The sequence below is a fragment of the Anabrus simplex genome, chromosome 3, assembly GCF_040414725.1.
Source record: "Anabrus simplex isolate iqAnaSimp1 chromosome 3, ASM4041472v1, whole genome shotgun sequence".
Lineage (NCBI taxonomy): Eukaryota > Metazoa > Arthropoda > Insecta > Orthoptera > Tettigoniidae > Anabrus > Anabrus simplex.
Window position 1 is genome coordinate 521,483,780 of NC_090267.1, and position 24,797 is coordinate 521,508,576.

The window sequence follows — 24,797 nt, forward strand, 5'->3', positions numbered from 1 at the left end:
GCAATTAGCGTCGAGAGAAGGCTGCTGTAGAATTTTTCTTTTTAAATTATCCGCCACCACATTTCAAAGGTATCTAGCTAAAGATGGCAGCACTGCGGATGACAGGTGACGAATTTACATCTACTACGATAAAGAGGACAGCACGGTGCTCTCTGTATTAAAGATGGCGGATGACAGCTGTCAAAAAAGCACATGGCTATGTTTACCAAACAAGAGCACGTGGAATTTGCCGCCATCACATTTCAAACTAAAGAGGGCAGCACTATGCTCTGTTGATTAAAGATGGCTGATGGTAGCTGTCAAAAAAGCACGTGAGTTTGTTTCCAAACAAGAGCACGTGGAATTTTTCAATTTGCCGCCACCACATTTCAAAGGTATCTAGCTAAAGATGGCAGCACGGTGCTCTCTTGATTAAAGATGGCGGATGATAGCTAACAGAACTTTTCAAATTGTCCGCTACTACGTGCTTAAGGTAGTAGCCATAAAGAGGGCAGCACGGTGTTCTGTGGATTAAAGATGGCGGATGACAGGTGATGAAATTGCCCGCATGATAGTAGCACAGTGCTCTGTTGATTAAAGATGGCGGATGACAGCTGCACGTGGCTTTGTTTCCAAACAAGAGCACGTGGAATTTACCACCACCACATTTCAAACTAAAGAGGGCAGCACTGTGCTCTATAGATTAAAGATGGCAGATGACAGCTGTCAAAAAAGCACGTGAGTTTGTTTTCAAACAAGAGCACGTGGAATTTTTCAATTTGCCGCCACCACGGTGCTCTGTTCTCTCTGGATTAAAGATGGCTGCTTGTCGAAAAGCATTTTTCAAATTATCCGCCACCACATTTCAAAGGTAAGTAGCTAAAGAGCGCAGCACTGTGCTCTATAGATTAAAGATGGCGGATGACAGCTGCACGTAGCTGTCAAAAAGCACGTGGATTTGTTTATCTCGAGCTAGTGAGGTTAAGTTGGTAGCACTAAGGTTTAGGCCCGTCAAGATGGCAGCACTGCCGATGACAGGTGACGAAAGAGGGCAGCACGGTGCTCTGTAGTTTAAAGATGGCGGATGACAGCTGTCAAAAAAGCACGTGGCTGTCAAAAAGCACGTGGCTTTGTTTATCTCGCGCTAGTTAGGTTAAGTTGGTACTACTGAGGTTTAGGCCCGTCAAGATGGCAGTACTGGGGTTAGCGATGCGTTGTTGTCGATGACAGCTGTCAAAAAGCACGTGGCTTTGTTTACAAATCTGTCGAAAAGCACGTGGCTGTCAAAAAATCACGTGGCTTTGTTTACCTCATGCTAGTTAGGTTAAGTTGGCACTACTGAGGTTTAGGCTTGTCAAGATGGTAGTACTGAGGTTTGCGATGCGTTGTTGTCGATGACAGCTGTCAAAAAGCACGTGGCTTTGTTTACAAATCTGTCAAAAAGCACGTGGCTGTCAAAAAGCACGTGGCTTTGTTTACCTCGCGCTAGTGAGGTTAAGTTGGCACTACTGAGGTTTAGGCCCGTCAAGATGGCAGTACTGAGGTTAGTGATGCGTTGTTGTCTGTCAAAAAGCACGTGGCTGTCAAAAAACACGTGGCTTTGTTTACCTCATGCTAGTTAGGTTAAGTTGGCACTAGTGAGGTTTAGGCCCGTCAAGATGGCAGCAGTGAGGTTAGCGTTGCGTTGTTGTCGATGACAGCTGTCAAAAAGCACGTGGCTTTGTTTACAAATTCAAATCTCGCGCCAAAATTCAAATTTCCCGCCAAAATTCAAATTTCCCGCGGGCGGCGGCGGCGGAGGCGGCGGCGGCGGAGGAGGCGGAGGAGGCGGCGGAGGAGGCGGAGGAGGCGGCGGGAGGAGGAGGAGGCGGCCGAATCCCTGCATTATACTACTGTTGGGATATTACCAAATTAAGTTAAACTTATTGATCTTTATTTTGCACCTCGATACAAACTTCAAACATTAATATCACCAGCAACCAGCGGCCTACATGCCGGGCCACTTCTCTGTTATCTGGAGCGCGAGAACATAATGCGGGCATTGGCCTTGAACTGCGAGAAGCAACGATCAAGGGACAAGTTAGGACTTCTGTCCGATACTCAATATGAAAACACAGCAGAAGATACGGCGGTACTTATTTCAACAAGTCCACAGCCGCAGCGACCAATGTGACGTCACTTCCGTCACGTGACACATAAGACATTTTATGTCAAAACTTAATTCGCACCGAAATTTTAATATTCATGAGGCTGAATTACTTAGTGAAGCAGCTACAAGGCTGGGGTACATGGGTTCAAAAACTTACTATAATGGGATCAATCTCATCATCGAAGTTGCTGAATTTTCTACGGGAACGCTCTTACGGCAACCGCAGTTTCGCTTTCTTTACTGACTCGTGGCAACCCTGGCGGGACTCGCTGCGACTTGATAATTCCACGAGGACCTTACTTCCGAGATATCTTTTCGAGTAAGTGCTAATGTGTGAAGAAACTATATACTATACTTCAAGTAAAGTGAATTGCATTCATGGAAGATCTGGAAAAGGTTAGAGATTCCTTAACGCAGTGGTTTTGGGCCTATGGCTCCGCTGACCGCAGGTCCCCAGTAAAAACTAACGTAATTTGCTCCAAGAATCTATGAAAACATAGAGCTGTATATTAACCAAGGTGCAAGCAAAAGCTCGTACACACAAAGTGCAGCTTGTCAAGTCTTGGTACTGCTCTACACACTTTCCTCTGCTACAGGACTGAACATCACTAGTGAAAGGATACTGGTCACAGTTTTCTGGGAAGCGCGTTTCAGACTAAATACTGACGTGAAGTAAGCTTCCTTCAATTACGGAAACAATGGAAACAAAAGCTGGCTCTATACAGCACAGTCCATCATGGAAAGTAACTCATTTCTTCCTCTTCATTGATTTTCTTTTCCAGAGAAGCAGCTGTTTTTTGAAGGGTGGGTGCACTTCCTTGCCGTCACTTATTCAACAAATTGAATTTTTCAAAAACATCACCGAAATAAGCAAAATTCAACGGACAGAAAGCACTTGGCACTGACATGGTTTTCTTCTTCTACATAAGAATAATTTCCCGCCGAAGTTCATAAACGTACGATAATGCATTTTCTCTTGAAAGCCATCGAGTGCTGTACGTCCATATCTTTGTCATATTTTACTGAAAATCCAGCTTTAAGATGTTCACCTCAACACTTGGCAGGTTTCCGAGACAAGTTCACAAAAACAGGAACTTCCTTGAGAGCAGACGACAAAATAAAATAACATTGAAAGGGGAAGACACAAAACACAAATATGTGACAATTTCATAGAGACAAAGAAACCTGTCTTGTCAATTTTCTTTTTAAGTTGGCACAGCTGTTTTCTTCACCACGAATACAGAAATCTCCACGGTGCCTCCGGGCGCCTCGGCGCTCTGGTCGAGAACGTATGCCTTAACGTATTAAATGATGATCGGAGTAAGAACCACTCACATGCGAACCAAATAAGGATTGTAAGTCTGCAAAAGCTGAAGCTGTGATGACAGATTAAGGACTTCGGTCCCAATGCCAAGATTTCGCTCTTTACTTTGAGCGATAACAGCCTTTCTTGTAATCGTCATTCACGCAAGAAAGCTCAAGGTGCCACAAAGGACAGTTCTTTCACATTCGTAGAAAGTCTTGGAAAGAATGATCCAAGGTGGACTTACTTAACCTCACTCAACATAGTGAAGACAGTTTTGAGTTGAGCAGGGCAACAGAATATTGCTGCTGATCTTACAAGTGATTTCCATCTCAACTCTGTAATTTCACCTTTCCTTCAAAATGGAGTTCCATTTTCAGACACAACATATTCGATGGAGAACACATGACAAGTGTAATGTTCTAGCTCCAGTTTCTTTCATCTTTTACAGCAATGACCAGCCATACAAGCAGTGCAAGTAAGCTCACAGGACAACCCCTGAGAAGTATTGTGTAACTCTGTCTCTGGACTTGATAACCGCTCCACAAGGTCGTGCAGGAACACCCCATCCAGGCTAAGCCACTCGCTGAGGATTGCTCCAAATTGCGGGAATGTTGATGTCGGAGTTTTACCCGCTATTCTAACATGTCCCACAGGGTTCAAGTCAGGTGAGTTTGAAGGCCACTCGAGATGTGAAAGCGTGGGGCAATGTTCATAAAACCAGCCACATATCATTACTATACTCATCATGCAAATGATGACTGAAAGGCAATACCTGATCATCCAGAATATTTAAATAAACAGTGGTCACCTCATTGAGCGAGCCAAAAGAACACAGACCCTCCTCCGGCATGAACATGACCTTGCACACATCCAGGATGGAATGCTTCATTTGGCCTCGGTGAACTCGACGATGTGCGTCATTGGAATACAAGCAAAAAGGTCATTCCGGAGGGCACATTACGTTCCGCCAGTTACCTACTGTCCACTTTCTATGATTTCTACCCAATTGAAGACGCACAACTTGATATGCCAGTGTGAGCAATGGGCTCTTGCGTGCAGTTCCCTGGCTAACTCACTGACTGTGGTAATTCCTGTCGGATTTGGAGGTGATTTTGATTCAGAAGCCGTGAAACGCTTGTCCGATCCCTCTAAGTCAGGATCTATTTCCGACCAAAATTCTGACGTCGTGTTTCGTGGCCACGTGTAGACACGCTGAACAGTCCGCTGCGAAACACCAACACATTGCCATGGCCACTCTGCCACATCCACGTAGAGGCTGTGTCCGGTGAGAATAGGTTGACGAGTTGTAAGAACCAGGCATTTAACCTCAGAAAGTAGCAGGTATTCAGCAAACTTGAAGTAACTTTGGAGGGGTCGTACAGAAACTAAATAACAGGCAGAATCTGTCACTCAGGCTGGTGACCGGGTATAGCATTCGGGAACCACCCACCTCAAAGAGAGCTTCATGTGAACAACTACAAATCCTGGCCGCTGGACATGAATGGGTGTGGCAAGATTCATAGACAATTTGAAATCAAGATCTGTTGAAAGCCATTCACATGGCTGAGGTTTTTTAAAGCGTAGCTTCATGATTTATTTAAATATTACGTAAATTATGTTTATGTTTAATCAGTTGCTAACTTCCCTGTGATAAGTTTTCGTTCGTTATTGTGATGTTTTTGACTCGAAACCTTGATTTCAGACTAAATAATACTGCATTTTAGCTTTTATTTTAAAGAACACAGACGTATTAAAACCATTCTTCTTATTCCGTCGCTCTGTTGTACAACCGGATGCCAACCCTATGTGGAGGAATGTGTGCGGATACACAAACACCCAGTCCCCGAGTTAAAGGAAGTTAATCGACTCCATTAAAATCTAAAATTTAGCCAGGAATTGAAGCTGACACCATTGGCTATGGGGGTGATTAGATGTGTTGTAACATTATAACAGAACTGTTCCGAGCCAGGTAGCATTGATTTCACGTCTAAAAATCGTTAATTCAGGCCCAGTGCAACACAGATCAGAGCTACCGTTCTGTACCCACTTGTGGTTTGACGCACGAGATTTTAAAGTGAAATCTTCTCTTTGCCGGGAACGTGTTCAATGTGTCGTGTTTGTGCCCAGGCGAACACGGCATCTTATTTTATCTTGTATTAAATCTTCCTCAAACGATTGATAAGGAACATTCAGTAATTTAATTATAATTTAGAATAAAAGATGAAGAATAATGATGATGACACTGTTCAGGGTCGGACTCAGCGACGGATCCCACTTCTACCGCGTCCATTTTGGATCAGGGGTACAAATGGGAAGGAGGACCAGTACCTCGCCGAGGCGGCCCCACCTGCTATGCTGAATAGGGGCCTTCTGGAAGATGGGAAGATTGGAAGGGATAGACAGGGAAGGGGGAAGGAAGTGGGCGTGGCCTTAAGTTAGGTACCATTCCGGCATTTGCCTGGAGGAGTAGTAGGAAACCACGGAAAACCACCTCGAGGAAGGCTGAGGAGGGAATCGAACCCCCTCTATTGAGTTGACCTGCAGAGGCTGAGTGGACCCGACTCCAGAGCTCATACCACTCTAATGACACTAACCACCATACCACAGAGGTGGATATTATTAGTAGTAGTAGTAGTAGTAGTAGTAGTAGTAGCAGTAGTGAGACTCGTGCAGCAGAACCGCGCGGCCCATTGCACTCAGGGACGACGATAACGTGGAGGAGAGGTCTGGTGGACATACGTTGAGGGTGCGACCATACCTAATGCTGTATAAACACCCAGTAAAATGAAGGGAATGGGAGCCGTGTCCCAAAGGAGCTTCCCACATCCCTCTCTTATTATTTTTCTGAGAATTGTAATCAGACTGACTTGTGATGGTTGGCTTCCTCTGCTTGTGCCATCTCAAGGTGAAATGCTTTACGCCAGGACGCCGCGGACCAAAGTTCTTCTATCAATTTTCGGGAACATCTTGGACATCATAGGAAGTGCGAACTCACATTGTGACGTCATCGTGGACCAGACGTACTGTGACGTCACCTTGTGCTCACAGAACTCTTGGTCGAGAGATGTGAACCCAGGCTTTCCTTGTGACGTCACGGGCACTGCAGCTTGGCCCGGGAGTCGAGCCCCGCCCCTCACAGTGACGTCATTCATTGAGAAAAAGAGTTCCGCCCCATTCATGGCCCGGCTCTGCGATCGATACTCGGCTGGGGTCAAGGTCGTTGAGGTCGACCATTCAACTATTACTAGCACTCTCACGTGGTCACTTGCAACAATGAAGGTATCGGCCAAAGAGAGACAAGGGCATTGAAAACCCAATACCGTGTAAGGTTAGCTAGACAACCCGTGGTCGCCAGCTACCGAGCAAGATCATCTCTGAAAACATAGATCGGGAGTCGAACATCAGCCAGATGATTGTTAAAAACAGAACATGTACAGGAGTTGTTAGATGTGAGGTGGTGGGGAGTGACTGGGCGCGTCACTCGAAAATTATTATAATTATTATTATTATTATTATTATTATTATTATTATTATTATTATTATTATTATTATTATTATTATTATTATTATTATTATTATTACCGTGTTTCGTGGATCACAGAGGGGAAAGAAGGTCTGGACATGAATGGGCCTTTCAAAGACAATCAGAAGTTTGATGTAAAATTATAAAATTATGATTCTACTTCTTTTTGAGCTATCTTTTCTTCTTTTTTTTCACAAATAAGACTCTACAAAATTCAGGTACAAAGGATCATAAGCTAGGATGACAACAACTAATGATACATTCTTCAATGAGCGCTGCGTCTCCTTGGTCAAAGAGACGACCCTCCCACTTTCTCTTACAAACTACTCAAAATATACAATGTTTCCAGAGCATCTGAGTCTCCGCACATTACATCCACTTCTAGGCCCCACCACATATTTCGCGTCTCTGGACCATGGACGCGAACGTTATTCTTGGGATTTATATTCTCACGGAAAGAAGAGTACTAAGCTTCTGAATTCATATCACCTAGAACGAGGAGCTCACCGTTTTCTTCGTGATCTAAAAATATTCTTTAATTACTTTCGTATGAGTAGAAATTTGTTTCATGAATTGTTGTCAAGTTTACAGCGTCAGGACACCAACATGATAAAATGTATTCCACTGATATTTTGAGACAAAAACTTCGAACTTGTGTCGCACACAATGACCGTCTGAACGGCTGATTTAGTGAACTAAAACACTGGTGGTTCTCACGAATAAGGGTTTTTTGTTTTCTTTCCAAGTTGCTGTACGTCGCACCGACACAGGTAGGTCTTATGGCGACGATGGGATAGGAAAACCTAGAAGTGGGAAGGAAGCGGCTGCAGTCTTAATTAAGGCACAGCCCTAGACTTTTGCCCGGTGTGAAAATGGGAAACCACCGAAAACCACGTTCAGGGCTGCCGACAGTGGGGTTCGAACCCACTGTCTCCCGAACAGTGGATAATGGCCGATGGCTGCAGCTCTCGTGCTTGGTCCGAATAAGAAAATGTTACTACGTAATTTAATTGGAAGCAGTTATTTTGAAATAAAGACTGCTAAAAACCCTGATTAATTAATTTTCAATGACCTATGTTATTGTAATATTGAATAAATAGTTAACGTATAACACATATAGCCTATTACTGTAGTTATCTCTCTTTGCAGTCGTCCAGTTCGGCAAAATCACTTCATGGGACTTCATTCCACATTTGAAGCCTTTTATTTTATTTGAATAGTCTGTCGTTCGTTAATCCCACTGACAAGGACGATTTTGTATTTCTATTATTAACTTTTCAGTATCTATGAATGGAACTGACATTTTGGAACGAAATCTTCGAACTTGTAGCTCATATTATGTTGACTGTCTGAACAAGCTAATCTGATTCAGTGAGCTTACGGTCGCCCAGAGTGGAAGACACTTCAGGCCGGTTGACAGCAGCCTGCTGTTCACGAGAATGGACGGAGGTTGTCTCGTGTGAACGCTACCGGCGTTTTACCACACCTCTGGTGGAGTGGAGTGGCGTGGAGTGGAGTGGAGTGGCGTGGAGTGGAGTGGAGTGGAGTGGAGTGGAGTGGAGTGGAGTGGAGTGGAGTGGAGTGGAGTGGCGTGGAGTGGAGTGGAGTGGAGTGGATCGTGCGAAAAGAGCCTTACAGCCTTCCAAAAGCATCCTTCAACATTTACATTAAGGGCCCTTTCACAGGATCCACTCCACTCGTTTTAGGTGATATGAATTCAATAGATGGACCCAATGAACCTTAGTACTCTTCTTTCACCTCAACCTTCTTCCCAAGGAGAACGTGCGCGTCCATGGACCAGATTCAAACCGAGACGCAAGATATATGGCGGGGACGAGAAGTTGCCGGAAGTGGACAGCAAGTGTCTGAGAAGTGGAGTGGAAAGCAAGTGGGCCGTGTAAAAGGGCCTTAATACCCAGAGCGTCTTCGATCTATAGCTTGCATTTTCAATAAAATGTCCAGGCCTATCAAAAGCACAACCTACTTTTTACAATTCCCACAGATATACACAACCGCCTAACATATGTACACAAAATGGAATAGAATTTCACAGGGGTATCGAATATCCAATCTACCCGGGGCATTTGTGGGAAAAAGAAAAAACAGGTTTAAGTTGCTGGACCAAAGATGTGGGGGCAGACACTTGCCCCAAGTTACAGACTGAAGTGACACAAACGGGTACACAGTGATAGGGAACGCGACACTCTATTCCCGGATTTCGGCTAAGTTTCTTAGGCTTGTTTGAAATTTACATTTTAGGAAAATTGAAGTTACATTATAAGTTTGGGAACCTTCCCCTCGAGATAGCTGTCATAGACTGTTATTTTATTAAGCCAGGACTGCCATTACCTTGATCTGGTAAACATCACGACGACGAAAGCGGCAACCCCAGCCTCCCCTCACACCCACGCACTAAACTGGAGCGATGAATAAGCCAAGGCGCTTCATTTAAATGAACGAGGTGGATGTACTTCCCGGTACAGACCTCCCCTCCTTAAAGTCTTTCCTCACAGTGACAGGTGGAATTTATCTTGTTAGAAAAATTTGAAGTTGAATTTTAAAGACAGAAATTTTCTTGGAAAAGTTCATTTAGAATAAAAATTAGGTCAAAACAAATCTTGAAGTCTTCCTGAAGCCGTAGAACTCTGGGATGTAAGGTTCAAGTTTGCCGACAATAGCGGCCGCCACTTCCGATATCAGGGAACCCCCAAGTACCCTCAGATACATCTCTTCCGCTACCTTGAGAGGGGTAGCCATGGTGATGGTCGCCACAGACCAGATATAGAGATACTGCTCCAAGATGTGTAGGTGGTTGAGTTACCGCACCACAGCCCTCGCCGGAAATAATGGTGTTCCAGTACGCCGTTATGCAGGAGACTGGGCCAGAGCAGAGTGGGCGCTTACCCAACTCCTCCATCCCTCGCCAGATGTCGAGACACGGTCGCAGATGATAGAGAGCGCACTGAAACAGTTATTTACTTGGCGACAGAAAATGTGGAGAGCGAGAGTTTGTTTATTTTTCTGCAGGTTCAGGTGAGGCGGGCGGCATTGAGTGTAATTTGCAGGGTTGGTTTGTGAAGGCGGAGGAGAAGGGTAAGGGCAGTCAGGCCATGGGAGAAAATAAACCTTACTAGAAGGAAAGGTTGTACAGGATCCAGGACATAAATAATATACTAACACAGATGGATATGGGCAAGGCAAAAGGCCTCCATATATCTTACAGACAGATTTAACAAAAAAGATTTTAAGTTACTGAACTGAAACCGAAATAAATATAGCTGGTTTCTTACTGCCAAAACTGAGTGGCCTGAATTGTCCAAAAACAAGAAACTTCATATTGCTTTAATCTGGGAGATACGAACCCTAAAGATTCTCTCAGTAGCGGGGTTGCTCACCAAAAGGGTGACTGGCGTTAAGAAATCCAAAATGATACATGGTCCATGAAATCTGCGGGCAAGCTTGCCTGCAGGTACGAAATTCTTAACCATGACCTGATCTTCGACCTTTAAATTGGTGGGACTCCGTCCACGATCATATCTCTCTCTAACCTTTTCATGAGAAGCTTTAAGGTTACTTCTAGCCTTCTTCCACAAGTCTCTGATATTATCAGGATCTATTGTCTCTGGTAATATGTCACTGAGTGACCAAAGATTAGACAGCGGCGTGTTGGGAACAAACTTGAACATGAGAGAGGAAGGAGTGAACTTGTGGGACTCATGAAGAGGAGAATTTAAAGCAAAAGATAACCGATGCAGAGAAGCATCCCACCTGGACAGATCTTCATGATGAAAGGCTATCAAAGCAGATCGAAGATTACGATTGACCCGCTCAGCCAGAGATGGTTGAGGGTAATAATCTGAAGTTGTTACATGAGATATGGACAGATCAAAACAGAATTGTCGGAATAAAGTAGAGGTGAAAGCCTTCGCAACCGCCAAGTGAATTAATCTGGCACATAGCTTACCTTGCATGATTATCCTCTCCATCAGCTCCGGCGTAAAAGCATCTTCAGGGGTAACGGGTAAGGTAAGTGTTATCGTAATAAATAAATAAATAAATGAAGAGGAATAAAAGAATGCAAGGTGTTACCTAACGATAGCTAAAATAAATAACGGTCGAGCTGCATGTCAGATTTTAATAAACTGGTTTATTACAATCATCTAAAATTTATGATAATTAACAAAGATCATAATTTATATAACGGTCATGATAGTCAATAAATAAATTAATCAATTTTAACTTGCGTTACATGTAGTCGTAGTGGAAGAGATATCGCGCTGCAACAACACCATAACAGTTACGTCAATTAAAATGAATTTTTAATCTAAATCTGCTCGAAGGCAACTCCTATCTACCAAGAATCTACTTGATTTCTAACGTGAATCTTTGCCTCAGTGCTCCTAATTATCCTACAAGTTCTAAATAAGCATCCAATATACACACAACTCTCTGGGAATCGATCTTGAGACCCTCCCAAGGATAATGATATGGCAACACATACATGAGAAGAATATACATTTTACTACATGCAAACACCTCTAACGAGTCATGTGCTTCTAAGAATGACATCAACTAACGTGTATAAAATTTTATCTTCCGGCCCAATGTAAAAAGGTCAGTGCACTCCTGAATACTTGACAGACAAACCTACAGTTTCAACATTCCAACTTTAGTGTCCTGACGTCAGAAACTACCTATATTAGCCTCTCACCACTTCGGTATTTTTTGTACCAACTGAACCTCCATTCTTTTCTGCCATAAATATTTCCCTCAGCTGACAGCCTGTAAGGGGGGAGCGTTCATCCCTTCTTCCGGCCCATGAGTCTAACATACATATTGCCCTCATTATAATATAATTACTACTGGCCATTTTATTTCTTATATCACAAATTCAACACTATATCTCAGATAAAATCAAATACAACAGGCCCGATCATTATTTAGCATTAGTGCTCTCAGTGGCACATTCCTATACATTTCTCGGCCTTCTTATGGGCACATACATTCACAAATGATCACTTGATTATTGTTCTTATCCTCTTTAGGGCGTCTACTCAATACTCTGGGCAAACTGACGCTATTTCTCAATTCGTATAGGCTTCTTACGATATGACTGGCTCAGCTTGATACGCCAACCCGAGTGTGTTTAGGAGATATAGAAGATCTTAGGCTTTCTTCACATGACAGCTATCATTACAGTCTATACTGCACATGCGCCTGGAGAGTACCTAAATTGATTTTCTTGGTTACACTCATAAAAGACCGTATAGGTCCCGGTGAAATTAAATACACGAACACAATTTCCCTACCTTGAATAGAATATCTACAATAACGACACTCACGAACTACCTAAGAGTAAAAACATGCAAATTAATAAACTAACCTAACTTGCGTCCTGAAGCATAAATTCTATATACACGGGCCTTAACAGTCTCACCTATTTACATATTGGCAGAGAGCCAACTCTATCTATAACTTTGAATATTATCGCGGTGCTGCATGCTATCTGACCTATGTCTGAGGACATAACTGAACAGCTCTCCTAGTGGACATTGCCCTCATGTCGGCGTTAGAAGCTGGCGACAGCACTCGTGGTTCGACGACTGATGACATCCCGGTCTGCAACTCGTTCAGGTGACGTGGTGATCGCCTCCTTCATGTCGCCAATGGTCTTGGTTCGCACCTCGATGCCGTGAAGCATCCTGGGCAGCTTCAGTCCAATTACCGCTTCACCGTGATGTAAGAGCAGTGTCCAATCCACTCATGATGTAGAAGAAACTGTAAGGAAAATCACATTATATTGTGTCCTCAGTTCGATGCCTATATCTCCCCTCTAACCTTTTCTTTTAATCTCGTAATATCAGGTCACATTCTGAGCGTTAGCCTAGCCATACAGATACGAAATTCTCAACTGTACTGCATTTTATTCTTGACTGTTCTCTCTACTGACCGAATTACATTAATTTCAATCTTCTGAGCCTACACTAGTATGTCGTTCTTTTAGGACAATATGAACCTCAGATTATGCGATGTGACTATGCACAGACTAACAGCAGAATATTCTCATAAGAAAACAGGTCAACACTTGCTGTATAAAGTTCAGATCTCTATTATCAATGTTGTTACTTACATTTCCCAAATATGAGGTGAACTCTGACTGCGTTGCTTGTAGATAAAGGCGGTCTTCTCTGCGCTGGGTAGCGGCGTGACAGACAGCGATGCACACAGTGACACGCTCCTAGCGCGCTCGTCAGCCGTATATATTAGTAGTCTAGCATCCACGCTACCAAGCTCTGCGTGGGTGGGCTTCTATGGCGCGCCCGCGATACGGAAAATTTCTCCCGCGTGATGCGTATTAAGTACTCGTACTTATCATGATTATAACTATAGCCATGCCGCATATCAAAATTTGCAGAAAAATGTCCTGAGTCCGGTTCTGGTATCCGATCCTCTGTAGTCATTTTGTAATCGAAGATATTAAATAAATTCCTTTCCCTCCAATGTAAAAATTCCCGCTATATCTCTCGGAGCTGCGTGCTTCCCAGGCTTCAGTGAAAAGGTTCTCTGGGGTAAATGAGAATCTAGAAGCTTCAGCTCGCATCTGACGCTACTTTCTCACGAAAAGCGCGCAACCTTAGATGCGATGACAATAGCCCTAGTTTAGTCCATTCTGTTGGCTTACTAAGAAAGCACGATTTATATGCTTTAACCATTTCTCTGATTTTTCCGTCCATACTCTTCCAAATAAACATCTCTCTGATTTTTTCCCTTGTTTTGAAGATGCGTGAATTCCGACTCAATGCGGTCTCATGATAGTATCTGAAGATCAATGGCACTAGAGCAGTTGGAACCACAACTTTCGTCTTCTGATCGTGCCTCGAAGGGCAACACAACAACTCAAAAACCATCCTCTATTAACACTAATGGTGATGGTGATTATTGTTTTAAGAGGACGAACAACTCATCAACCATCCTCTATAACATTAATAGTGATGGTGATGGTGATTATTGCTTTATGAGGAAGTGCAACTCGACAATGTTACGATCTCCGCTTACATTACGTATATTCCCTGCTTTTCTCTTCGATCTCGTCGCCGCTGCTCCACGCATTCTACTATTCCGCTCACCTGTTCCTTTCATCACGTGACTCTGACGTCATTGCCTGCTCCGTCGTCTGTGTGCTGGTGCTTTCCTATGGGACACGTGATAAATATGCTTCTGGAACTTGCTGGCCTTTAGCCCTATATATTCCCACTCCGCTGCTCCACAATTTGAGTCTGCCTTCGTCTCGGAGTGGTGGAGCACCAAAATAACCGTGCTACTTTGTACTATGCACTTCCATCTGGACTGTTAATCTTCAAGCAATTTGGTGAGCAAGATTTATCATTATTTGGACATTAATTTTTCATTTGGGCCATCTGCCACTGCTGGACTTTTCTTCCGCCGACTTAAATTTTGTATTTTCAAATCTCAGATGCAACACCTTTTTAATCACGAACTGCGCTACGGACAATCACTTCAGTTGCCTCCAAAGACGTACGCTATTTTGTATCATTAATATCATAAATTCTGTTCCCGCAACATAGTGATACCCGGTGAACAAAATCCTTTCGCCGTTTTTGATCCTTATCCCACTTCACTTTTCCCTTCATTTCGTACCTCTTTCCTTTCAGGTTTTGCTCCTCTTTTCCTTATTCAGCTTCTATATTCCTCATTGTAGCCTTGTATTTGGTCATAAGGCTTTTCTTTAATACATTTCTGATATACAATTTGTAAATGTGGCACATTTTTCTTATTCTCTCAGGATTTACATATATATCTTTCACTACTTATTAAAATTTTGTCTTCCATTTATCTTGTTGGAAAAAAATTCATTGTTAAATAAATCTTATCCATATTGTTAATCTTTGGTTTTTCTCTTGTTCCCATATTCTTTCATTTCTTGGCCTACTCCTTACTGCGCGTTTTCCTTGGCTTTATTATTATTATTGTTCCGAGGTATCTGTGGAACGGCAGAGGTGAAAGAAGGTGCGGGGGTGAACAGGTCCCAAAATACGAAATTAAAGTTAAGATAAAATTTAACAAGGTTATATTTTCTTTTAAAGATTAAGAAATAACAAATAGAACAGGTACTCAGTAGCCGAATCACAATTCGAAAATGTACAATTACAATAATTACAGGATTTGGGCTCCGAGAGCCAGACACATAATTCTTGAGCTATAAGCCCAACTTTACAATATACACAATTCAACAAAGGGGCAGAAGACCCCAATCATGCCCAGGAGCACTTGCTCCCAATTACACCGTAAAGCCTCCTCGAGGCGCGCAGAAACAAAATTTAAGAAAGAGCTACCTGCTCTTAAGTTCGGGCCTATCAAAGGCCACACCAAACTCCAATTTCAAGTTGTCCTCGAAGGACATGAAAACAGGGGTAAAAAAAATACCCAACATACTGAGGCCTATTAAGTAAGGAAATAGGTCAATTATATGGCCTCTAAAATACCAAATTGAAAGGAGGCGTTCTTGCACTCCTAATACATTTTGTTTAAAACCTACTTGGCACTAGGCCGTTAATGCAAGGGCTAATCCCATACTAAAGAGGTGACTTATATGAGAAGACAATTTACATTACGCTAGACTGGAAGAAACGGTTGAGAAAATAAGTTCACCTCAAAGCCATATGAGTGGGAGCTCGAGAGGGTTAAGCACTCTCTATCCCAATTTATAGTTTAAACAGATAGAATTGATACCGAGTGTCTTTACATTTTAAGGGAAGGTTACATGGTAAAAGGCTTCGGACCTGCACCGAGAGTTAAACTGCTGAGCTAGCAAGAAAAGAAGTTATTAAACGGCCATTACCTTGTGGATGAACTGCTGCCCGAAGAAAGAGGCGCTTCCCGCCCCCTGCTACGTACTTTACACACTGAAAGATGTTACTGAAGTGGCCCGGAGACCCGAAAATCAGCAGTTTATATACTCTCGCGGAAAGTTCGAGGCGTTTCAGGAATGAGAACACCCTCCCAAAAGAATTTTATTGGCTAGGGTTAAGCAACATATCCAAGTTGAAGAAGATACACCTGATTGGTCATAAATTAATTAAAGAAATCCGGGATTGGCTAAATTCAAACCTGGCGGAAGGAAGGGGTTAATATTGCCAACATAAACAATAACTGAAAGAAATTTAACAAAGAACAAACTTATGAACACAAAATTTCTTCAAAAGCATAGTTCTTTCACTTCGCACTAGGGTGCATAATTGTATTTCTTCAGTAGTGCCATCTGGAAGAGAATGTCCACACTTCTTACTACAGGCAAAACAAAAATACATCGAAAACGACCCAGTTCAGAAACTTCAAAATGTACAAGTAGTGACATCTTCTGAGAAACTAGAAAATTAACACAGTAGATAAAGTTCAGACTTCCTCCAGTAGAGGAGTTTCAACTGGCGCAAAGTTTGAATTAGCGGCATGGAGGTGTACCACCCGATACAGATCTCCCCCCCCCCCCCAAAAGTTCCTCCAAGGGGAAACACAGAAGAAAATAAGGACCAAGTTATGATGTTGATATAGAAGTTAATTGCAGAAGTATTTACCAACAAATTTTCTTAAAATGATTGGATCCAGTTTCATAATTCTTTGATTACTATTGATGTAATGTCTTTGTGCTTGTAGAGGTTGAAATGAGAAGGGAACTTTTAGTTTTTAAAGTTGCGGAAAATTTTTCGAAGTCCACCAGATATTGCAGTTGGATTCAAAACTGTAGTAATAGTTGATGTTAAATGTCCATGTAGCTGATTACATATATTCAAGGTTGATTAAGTTAGACGGCCAGACCGGCCGCTGCTGCTTGTGTCCAGAGGAGGCCGCTCGAACCCCTCAAGTACCCTGAGATACCGCTCGCCCGCACTATGAGAGGAGTAGTGGAGTTGAAGCACGCCGCGCCCGCGGCGAACATGCAGGTCGCGGGCCAGGTACAGGTTGTGCGCCGCACATCAGCCTTGGCCGGGAGGAGGACTCCGGCTCGCCATACACAGGTTGGCCTCACTAGAGAAGGGCGGGCCCATACCCTGCCTCAGGAGCGGTACGGCGCCGCGCTGCTGCGGGGGCACTGAAACATTAAAGCTCGGCGGCAGAATTTTGTTTGACCAGAATGATTTTTTTTTGAGGGCACAGGCTTTGTGGAGAGGTTGAGGGGCCAGCGGCATGAAAATATTCATTTCATATACAAGCCACTGTGTGTTATGTTAGCAGGAGACGGGAGCGTGGTAATGGCCATGATAAGGACAGGATGGCAGTTTAACTGATCGCGGAAGATTTACAATAAATGCTTAAATATAAAAAATATTATTGAAAGGGCAGAAGGCCTTAAAAGTGAAACCCCTCAAAAAATATATAACCTTCTTATTTCTTTCAAGATTACATGAAGCAAGTTAGCACAGAATTTATACAGGTTTCACCTGCGACAGGTGAACCCTAAATATCCTCTCGGTGGCTGGATTACTTAACAATAAGGTAACGGGAGTAAGGAAATCGAGAATGATACACTGCCCATGAAATCTGGGGGCAAGCTTGCCCGCATGAACAAAATTCTTGACCATCACCTGGTCACCTACTTTCAAATTGGTGGGTCTCCGTCCACGATCATATCTTTCCCTAACCTTTTCATGAGACACCTTAAGATTGGCTTTAGCCTTCTTCCAAAGATCTTTCATGTTATCTGGATATATTGTCTCAGGTAGAATGTCACTCAGAGACCAGAGGTTAGAGAGCGGCGTGTTGGGAACAAACTTGAACATCAGCGAAGCTGGCGTAAACTTATGAGATTCATGAACCGCCGAGTTCAAAGCAAAGGCTAACCAATGTAGGGACGTGTCCCACCTAGAATGATCTTCATGATGATAGGCAATCAGCGCGGACCTGAGATTACGATTAACCCGTTCAGCCAGAGATGGTTGAGGGTAATAAGCAGAAGTTGTCACATGAGAGATGGACAGGTCAAAGCAGAATTTACGGAATAGATTAGATGTAAAAGCCTTAGCATTATCAGACACAATATATTGACACGGACCAAAAGAAGCAAAGATTGAATTTAGACAAGTAATGGTGGACTGAGCGGTAGCCAGCTTAGTCGGAAATAACCAGGAAAATCTTGTAAAACCATCTACACATACAAAGATGAACTTCTTGGCATTTCCCTTCGACTGGGGGAAGGGTCCTACATAATTAATATACAGGAGTTCCATAGGGCGCGACGCTTGGTGAGAAGACAACAGGCCTACCTTGGTGGACATGGTGGGTTTACTAAGCAAACAGGATTTACAAGCCTTTACTAGTTCACGGATTTCACCGTCCATACCCTTCCAGATGAACCTTTCACGAATCTTTTCACGAGTTTTAAAGATACCTAGATGCCCCCCCCTAATGGGGTCTCATGATAGTACTTAAAATCATAGGTACAAGAACAGCTGGAACTACAACCTTCATCATCTTATCATGCCTCGAAGGGCAACATAAAACACCATTCTTCAGTTCGTAAGGGACAACATGTTCCCCAGAAGAAAGGGTTTCCATTATCGGAGCCAGCGTCGGATCTTCACGTTGGTATTTCTCAATGTCCCTAAAGAGCATGGGAGCATCTGTTAAGATAGTATGGACTCGGGAGGTGATGAACTCTCGACCGGTTCATGGGTCTCGACGTCGTTGGAAAACATACGGCTGAGTCCGTCAGCAACAACATCTTCAGTACCTCTGATATGCCTAACATCAAATTGGAAGGCAGAAATTCGGATGGCCCAACGGGCTATACGACCAGTACGACGCGGCTTACCTACGACCCAGCTTAAGGCTTGATTATCCGTCTCCAGGTCGAATTTGACATGTTCCAGATAGAGACGGAACTTTTCTAAGGCAAATAAGACTGCCAAACCCTCGAGCTCATAGATGGAATACTTGGCTTCTTGAGCCGATGAAGTCCTAGATGCATAGGCGATGGGTCGACTCCCTAGTTCAGTCTCTTGAAGAAGGACTGCAGCTACCGCCGACGACGACGCGTCGGTTTGGACGATGAATTTCTTCGAGAAATAGGGCATAGCAAGGACAGGGGCATTACAGAGAGCTAATTTAAGATCTTCAAAAGCGGCTTGTTGAGAAGGTCCCCACTAGAATATGACGCCTTTCCTACGGAGTAAGTTCAAGGGCGCCGCCCTATTAGAGAAATTTGGAATAAATTTCCTGAAGAAATTCACCATACCAATGAACCTGGCGATACCTTTGATGTCCTTAGGAGGTTTAAAATCACGGATGGCCTGTGTTCTAGAATGATCGACTGCAACACCATCAGGTGACACAATATGCCCTAGGAATGACATGGAGGGCTTAGCAAAGGCAACCTTGGACAACTTCACAGTTAACCCGGCCTTACGAACGCGGTTGAGAACTTCTCGCAGATGATCTAGATGTTCTTCAAAAGTCTCCGAAAATACGACGACATCATCAAGATAGTGATACAAGTACTCGAATTTCATGTCGGAGAAGACCCTATCTAGCAATCTGGTAAGTACAGCTGCTCCCGTGGGAATCCTGAAAGGCACACGGTTGTATTCATACAAATTCCAGTCCGTAGCAAACGCTGTAAGGTGTTTAGACTCTTCAGCTAGGGGAATTTGATTATAAGCCTGATTCAAATCCAAGATGGTGTAGAACTTGGCCTTACGAAACCATGAAAAACAAGAATGAAGGTCAGGAAGGGGCACAGATTGTAACACCACCTTCCGATTGAGAGCCCTATAATCAATGACAGGCCTGAAGCCCCCTTGGGGTTTCGGGACTAGAAAAATAGGTGATGAATACGCCGATCATCTGATCGATGATTTCTTTCAGAGCCTTCATTTTAGGTGGAGATAGCCTATAAGGTGGAAAACGGACAGGAATCGAATCCGTGACCTCAATTTTGTATTCAATAAGGACAGTAACACCAAGAGTATCAGAGAACACCTCTGGAAACGACTGACACAACTTACGAATACTATCAGCCTGCTCCTCAGGTAGATGTCTAAGGTCTAACAACATCTCATCCTGGGTAGGCGAAATAGAGGAACATGATACAGAATTACACTTTAACAAGGGGATTTTACAATTGGAAGCAAATTTGAATGTGCACGACTTACTCTGAAGGTCGAGCACTAGACCGGAGTGAGAAATAAAGTCAGCTCCCAATATAATGGAGCAAGACAAGTGCTTGGCCACAAACAATTTAATTTTCCATGTAAATTTAAAAATACGAATTTTGGCTTTTAAGGAACCTAAAATTTCTAATGGAGAAGAATTAGCCGAAACATATTGAACAGGAGATGAACAATACTCAGGAAGTTTACAAATAGATTTCAATTTCGAATACCATTGAGCCGAAATAATTGAACAAACACTGCCTGAATCTAAAAGAGCTGTTACAGGTTCATTATTTAACTCAATTTTGAGAAAAGGTACGGGTGCGGGGGAGTCCGCCGCAATCGTAAGACATTCTTTGGAGCATTCAAAAGATGAATTAGAAGACTGAATTTTCCCTGAATTTTCGACCTGTTTACCGGGGGCTGAGCCTTGGGAAGCTGAATTAGTCGACTCAGCCGAAGCCGCTAGTCACTTATTATTAGTGACATTGGTGGAATTTGCACCAGAAGTTGAGCAGCAGTGGGTGCTATTTGAATTTGGGCAATTCTTGGCGATATGTGAGAAAGCCCAACATTTAAAACAGCCTTGTGATTAACCAGCTCCATTATTTGCCCTACTAGATTTGATCAATGGGCACTTGTTCCGAAGATGGTCAGGCACCCGCAAGCATAACATTTACGGGGTGTGACTGGTCGGCGAGGTGGAGGCCGAGGATTATTAAAGGGAGGAGGGGGTTTTTTCGCGACACGCAAGGAATCGGCGTATCTAACTCCTTCCGCTGAGACGGCCAATGCTTCAAGTTCAGAGAAGGTTTGCGGGCACGCCGCGAAACACAAATATGACCTATAGGATGGTGAAATACCTTCCACAATAGACTGTACAATCTGATCTTCATGGAAGTGAAGAGCAAACACCCTAGTATAGAACTTAATATCTTGGATGAAATCTGCCAAGTTTTCATCCAAGCGCTGTACACGATAATAGTACTTCTGAATAAGTGAGGACCTTGCCCTAGCCGGGATGAAGTTAGCTAGCAAGTGGACGTGGAAGTCTTCAATAGATGATTGCTCGGCAATGGCTCTTACTATTATGTCTGAGAGAATACCAATTGCATAGGGATAGATGATTTTCAAATTCTGACATGGAGAAACAGAAAAAACGAGAGCATGGTCCTGAAACTCAACTTAAAACCTTAAAAATGAAATTACTTCACTGGTGGTATTAACAGAAAACTTAGAGATACCTCTGAGCAACATTGCTAATGGATGAGGCAAGCTGCTGAACCCAGGTGACATAGTAGGTAAAGGTTTAAGTGGCAAAGAAGTTAATTCAGAACGTACATTATTCAACGAGGTACGGCGTTCAGACTCGTTGTCCAATGGGGCAGAGGTTGTTTGAGCTCCAACGGTTTTCCTATTGACTTCTCCTTTAGGAGGCTCTTCCTCGTTACCTACATTCACCGTGGTGGGTTGATCAGTTTTGGGAGGAACTTCCCCAGTTAACAATTGGGTAACCTTACTGGACAATTCAGAAAGATTTTCAAGAACCACACTAGCTTCCTTCCTCTGAACGTCATTCAACTTCAGAGACAACAGATCGTTAACTCTATTAGAAAAATGAAATAACCTGGCTTGCACACGTTTAATTTGATTAGGAGAAGGATTATTTTCTTCAAAAAAACTAACTACAGATGCTAGCTCAGTAGTATTGTCAGTGATCGTGGAAAGAGAGTCGTCAATTTCTTTCTCTCCCAAAGTGGGGATGGAAATGGGCAAATCAAGGGACTCTCTAAGCTTATTTGTGTCTACCGCAACCGTGCCTCCAGATTGCATATTTCTAATAGTTAATTCATAGATCAACTCCTCCTTGCGCAAATAGTTAAGATGGAGAACATCGCGAGGCCCGGGCATGATGACAGAACAATTTTGAAAAAGGAAAAATCAAAAATTCCAGCAACTGAGAAAATAGTTAAAGTAGTAATCAAAGCAATGTTTAGCCGTCAAAAGGGGCTAAATTGAGACCCATTCAACCACGCTCTGCTACCACTTGTTCCGAGGTATCTGTGGAACGGCAGAGGTGAAAGAAGGTGCGGGGGTGAACAGGTCCCAAAATACGAAATTAAAGTTAAGATAAAATTTAACAAGGTTATATTTTCTTTTAAAGATTAAGAAATAACAAATAGAACAGGTACTCAGTAGCCGAATCACAATTCGAAAATGTACAATTACAATAATTACAGGATTTGGGCTCCGAGAGCCAGACACATAATTCTTGAGCTATAAGCCCAACTTTACAATATACACAATTCAACAAAGGGGCAGAAGACCCCAATCATGCCCAGGAGCACTTGCTCCCAATTACACCGTAAAGCCTCCTCGAGGCGCGCAGAAACAAAATTTAAGAAAGAGCTACCTGCTCTTAAGTTCGGGCCTATCAAAGGCCACACCAAACTCCAATTTCAAGTTGTCCTCGAAGGACATGAAAACAGGGGTAAAAAAAATACCCAACATACTGAGGCCTATTAAGTAAGGAAATAGGTCAATTATATGGCCTCTAAAATACCAAATTGAAAGGAGGCGTTCTTGCACTCCTAATACATTTTGTTTAAAACCTACTTGGCACTAGGCCGTTAATGCAAGGGCTAATCCCATACTAAAGAGGTGACTTATATGAGAAGACAATTTACATTACGCTAGACTGGAAGAAACGGTTGAGAAAATAAGTTCACCTCAAAGCCATATGAGTGGGAGCTCGAGAGGGTTAAGCACTCTCTATCCCAATTTATAGTTTAAACAGATAGAATTGATACCGAGTGTCTTTACATTTTAAGGGAAGGTTACATGGTAAAAGGCTTCGGACCTGCACCGAGAGTTAAACTGCTGAGCTAGCAAGAAAAGAAGTTATTAAACGGCCATTACCTTGTGGATGAACTGCTGCCCGAAGAAAGAGGCGCTTCCCGCCCCCTGCTACGTACTTTACACACTGAAAGATGTTACTGAAGTGGCGCGGAGACCCGAAAATCAGCAGTTTATATACTCTCACGGAAAGTTCGAGGCGTTTCAGGAATGAGAACACCCTCCCACAAGAATTTTATTGGCTAGGGTTAAGCAACATATCCAAGTTGAAGAAGATACACCTGATTGGTCATAAATTAATTAAAGAAATTCGGGATTGGCTAAATTCAAACCTGGCGGAAGGAAGGGGTTAATATTGCCAACATAAACAATAACTGAAAGAAATTCAACAAAGAACAAACTTATGAACACAAAATTTCTTCAAAAGCATAGTTCTTTCACTTCGCACTAGGGTGTATAATTGTATTTCTTCAGTAGTGCCATCTGGAAGAGAATGTCCACACTTCTTACTACAGGCAAAACAAAAATACATCGAAAACGACCCAGTTCAGAAACTTCAAAATTTACAAGTAGTGACATCTTCTGAGAAACTAGAAAATTAACACAGTAGATAAAGTTTAGACTTCCTCCAGTAGAGGAGTTTCAACTGGCGCAAAGTTTGAATTAGCGGCATGGAGGTGTACCACCCGGTACAATTATTATTATTATTATTATTATTATTATTATTATTATTATTATTATTATTATTATTATTATTATTATTATTATTATTATTATTATTATTATTATTATATACATTCGTTTAGCCCCTTAAGGGGACACGGAACGGAAAAAAATGAAAAAAAAATTTATTTTATTATTTTGAATTTTGTATCTGTGACCATTCCCCTTTCCAATGGTGTATAAATTTTGATAATCCTCCTTCTGGAAGTATTTTTAATTAATTCTTTTATAATGTGATGCATAGGCTCCAGGCTCCCGCAAGGCAGGTAATTTGACATTTAGACTGATGAAAGCAGTATTTTTGATATATATGCCAATAGAGTGGTATATTTAAGTAGGTGAGAAAAGTATGTTGCTGTGGAATTTCACCGTTGGCAGCATTGTCATGGATTTAGTTGTTGACTGTACATTTGTTTGCTTTGTTTATAGTTGATGTGATTACATGACATGTGTTTCTGTTTACTTTGGTGTTCTTACTGTATTTTGATTATCCAGTATGCCTCATGTTAATACTAGTGTTCAGAAAGCATGTTCATTCAAAGAAGAAGGCCAGAGTTGGAGAGTACTTTGTTGATGACCGTTTAATAAGCAGTCCTTCTACTAGTAATGTTCTGTGATATGTCATCAACTGATGACAAGCTCCAGCATGAACTGTGTCCACGGGGAGAAGACAGCTGATGTAAGTTCAACAGAGGAATAGATACAGGAGAAAGTTACAGTCATCCTCACAGTCTACCATATGATATTATGGAGGAAATGCAATCTATTTTCAGGGATCTGTCATACATTAACCTTTTGAAAAAATGCTTCCATGGTCGCACACAATATACTAATGAATGTGTAAATAGCATTATATGGAGCCGTTTGCAAAAAGCTGTGTTTGTGTCAATAAGGATACTTCATTTTGGTGTATATGATGATGTGGCATCATTTAACCAGGGAAATAATCACAAAATGTGAAGTGCTGCAAAGACTGGGGTTGGGCATTGGCACTCATACCCGTGACGTCATGCTGCAACTCGACTTGGAAAGACTGAGATATGGTGAAATGGCTGTTAAAAACTTGCGCCAGAAGGCCAGACAAGTCAGAAGAGC